This window comes from Leucopleurus acutus (assembly GCF_964270905.1).
Source record: "Leucopleurus acutus genome assembly, chromosome: 16".
Taxonomy (NCBI): domain Eukaryota; kingdom Metazoa; phylum Chordata; class Mammalia; order Artiodactyla; family Delphinidae; genus Leucopleurus; species Leucopleurus acutus.
In genome coordinates this window covers 78,110,814-78,114,407 of record NC_139158.1, presented here as the reverse complement: position 1 = coordinate 78,114,407, position 3,594 = coordinate 78,110,814, and the positions used below count along the sequence as shown (strand labels likewise).

Below are 3,594 nucleotides of genomic sequence, written 5' to 3'. Positions count from 1 at the left end.
AAGGAAAAGGTGGTGCTCTACGGAAAAAAGTTTAATTATATAAAGCAATTAGTGAGATGGATACATTAAAAGAGAAGACAATAAGTGGGTTTTCTTGCATAATTGTAACATACAAAATATGTATTTATAACATACGTAAATAATATAGTGTGCTCCATCCTGATATGGAACAAACTTGAAGATATAGTAAATAAGGAAGTCCAGGTATAAAATGGTGTACATAAGAACTGAAATTCGAATGGCTAGGATGGCGAGAAAAGCCAGCAACTTCTACATACCCGCTGAACCCAAATTGGCATTTGTCATCAGGATCAGAGGTATCAGTGGTGTGAGCCCAAAGGTTCGACAGGTGTACAGCTTCTTCGCCTCCATCAGATCTTCAATGGCATCTTTGTGAAGCTCAACAAGGCTTCAGTGAACATGCTGAGAATTGTGGAACCGTACATTGCGTGGGAGTACCCCAACCTGAAGTCAGTAAATGAACTGATCTACAAGCGTGATTATGGCAAAATCACCAAGAAGCGAATTGCTCTAACAGATAATGCGTTGATTGCTCTACCTCTTGGCAAATACAGTATTATCTGCATGGAGGATCTGATTCATGAGATCTATACTGTTGGAAAACGTTTCAAGGAAGCAAACAACTTCCTGTGGCCCTTCAAATTGTCTTCTCCACGAGGTGGAATGAAGGAAAAGACCACCCATTTTGTAGAAGGTGGAAATGCTGGCAACAGGGAAGACCAGATCAACCGGCTTATTAGAAGGATGAACTAAGGTATCTACCATGATTATTTTTGTAATCTGGTCAGTTAATAAACAGTGACTGCTTTCAAATTGAAATTAAATAAATAAATTAAATTAAATGGTGTACTTAGTATAACAAAAAGCATATAGGTTTAGCAGCATCCCTGGACCACTAAATGCCAGAGGTACCCACCGCCCCCCCGAGCTGTGATAACCAAAAATATCTCCAGACAGTGTGAGATATCCCCTGCTTAAGATCATCCCTGCTTAAGAACCACTGGGCTAGGGAATTCCCTGGCAGTCCAGTGGTTAGGACTCCATGCTTTTACTGCCGAGGGCGCAGGTTCAATCCCTGGTCGGGGAACTGAGATCTTGCAAGCTGCATGGTGAGGCCAGAAAAAAAAGAACCACTGTGTTAGACTGTGCAAGTCATCTGGTGACTGTTTTCCAGTTTTTCATCTCACCAGCTTTTGGGGAGATGCTTGCATTTCCTATAGTAACGATTAATGCACTGGGTAAACAACATGAGTGGATAACTTACAGATTTGTAGAAATGTTAATCCTGAAGTTCTGTCCTTCTTATAATCAATACTCTTGTTTTTTATGAATTCTCAACCATGGAAAAATTCTTAAAGACCTTCACCTCCCTCAGCTGGACTCTCCTTCCTCCTCCTAAAATATCCTCTTCTGCTTCTCCAGCCCTAACTCCAGGAAGTTAAAACACAACCATTTACCTGTTACAAATGACTAGCTAAAGTAATCCCCAGTCTTTATGGCCCCCAACTTTACTTCCGAAGAGTGTTTTTACCCAGCCCTAGAAAGTATTACTTTCTGCTTGAGTGTAATTAAAATCCCAGTCATCTATTCAAGAATGCCATGGCCAGTAAGATATTAATTGTGTCTTGGAGCTGGAAAGTATTCTTCCTAACAGGACTTAATGGAGCGTCAGATCCAAGAGACATTCATAATCATTGTGCCGTCCGGAAACATGACACTGGGGAGATGGATCATTCACTTTCTCTGTTTTAGGATTTAATGGAGGGTAAAGTTTTTTGTTTTTTTTTTTTTTGCGGTACGCGGGCCTCTCACTGTTGTGGCCTCTCCAGTTGCGGAGCACAGGCTCCGGACGCGCAGGCTCAGCGGCCGTGGCTCACGGTCGCAGCCGCTCCGCGGCGTGTGGAATATTCCCGGACCGGGGCACGAACCCGTGTCCCCTGCATCGGCAGGCGGACTCTCAACCACTGCGCCACCAGGGAAGCCCCGGAGGGTAAAGTTTTTAATCTACTTGTTGGGAGCTTAATATTTCTAAGAAAGAAAAGACGTCTTACAGTCTCAAGAGCCAGGCGGAAGTCTCTTTTTATTTTTTCGTTGAGTTTAAAGACATTTTCTGGGTTTTCTTATGGGAATTTATTCGTCATTACATTAATTCTAAACAACGTTCATTTTTCCCACTGTTCTTTGCCAAATAGGCAGCACAAAAATGTTATTTTTTTAAAAAAGGCACAAAGGAACAAAACAAATCATTGTGACTACCGACACCCAGGGAAGGCCACAGAGACATTGGGATGTGTCTGTCTTTTGCACACCTTTATGATGGTGAAACTCAGAGCAGAGCTCAGCATTGATTCTGGAATATCGGGGCCAACACCAAATCCGTGGAAGGCATTATATTCCTTAAGTGGATTCTGTTAGGAAGGCCTAATTCCCTAACATGACTTAAAGTCTGAGCCAGATTCCAAGCCAACGTTTCAATGTTGTTGGGTCAGGATACCTTAGATAATCCTGTGTTGTTTTGGTGTCTGCGATTTCTGCTTGTCGGTTTTTGTCATTTGCATGTATGTGATTTATTTATTTAAAAGAGTAGTCCATTCGCGGGATTGAATATTCAAAAGGTACAAAGGGCTGTGCAATAAAAACATTTGCTTCTCTTTTTCTGCAAGCACCGATTCCCATCCCATCTCGGGCACCACTGTGAGTTTCTTGTTTATCTTCCTGGGGATTTGTATACATTCACAAGCAAAGGTTTTCACACTGTCTTTTTTATTGGTTGCTACAAATGAAGCATATTAGACACGCTGATTTTTATCTGCTTTTTCCACTTATATATGCATCTTGGACATCGACCCGTATCATCAGTATTAGAGAAAGCTACCTACCACATTTTTAAAAATAGCTGCGTAGTATTTCAGTATACAGCTGTACTTAATGTTTTTAACCATTGACCAACTTATTGCCATTTACATGGTTCTACTCTTTTCTATAACAACAATGCCACAATGATTATTTGTAAATACAAAAGCATAATGTAGCAACTGCCTGAATACCACCCGCACCATCTGAATTAAGAAAGACCCCTCTGCACTGCACCCCAGATTAAAAAGCTGCTCTAGAATTTTTTATTATTATTATTTTAAACTAACTTTTGTGGAAAGCTTTGTATTTACTAAGATAAGTCATTGTTATAGACTGAATGTTTGTGTCCCCACCAAAATTCGTATGTTGAAATCCTAACCCCCGATGTGATAGTATTAGGAGGTAGGGCAGGGAATTCCCTGGCCATCCAGTGGTTAGGACTCTTTCACTGCCAAGGGTGTGGGTTCAATCCCTGGTAGGAAGAGACACCAGAGAGCTTGCTTCCTCTCGCTGTGGTCCAAAGAGAGCATATGAGGATACAGTGAGAAGACAGATAGCCATCTGCAAACCAGGAAGTGGGCCCTCACCAGACACCACATCAGCCAGCACCTGGATCTCGGATATCCAGCCTCTAGAACTGTGAGAAATAAATGTTTATTTTTTAAGCCACTCAGTGTATGGTATTTTTGTTGTAGTAGCCTGCATTGACTAAGACTT

General features: G+C 41.5%; 1 pseudogene across 1 annotated transcript; it reads left to right on the top strand.

The window, feature by feature from the left end:
• The first annotated feature begins 211 nt into the window (after positions 1-211).
• On the top strand, positions 212-814 carry LOC309973567 (large ribosomal subunit protein uL30-like; annotated as a pseudogene). The gene has a single exon. The product of its transcript is annotated as a large ribosomal subunit protein uL30-like (transcript).
• The last annotated feature ends 2,780 nt before the right edge of the window (positions 815-3,594 follow it).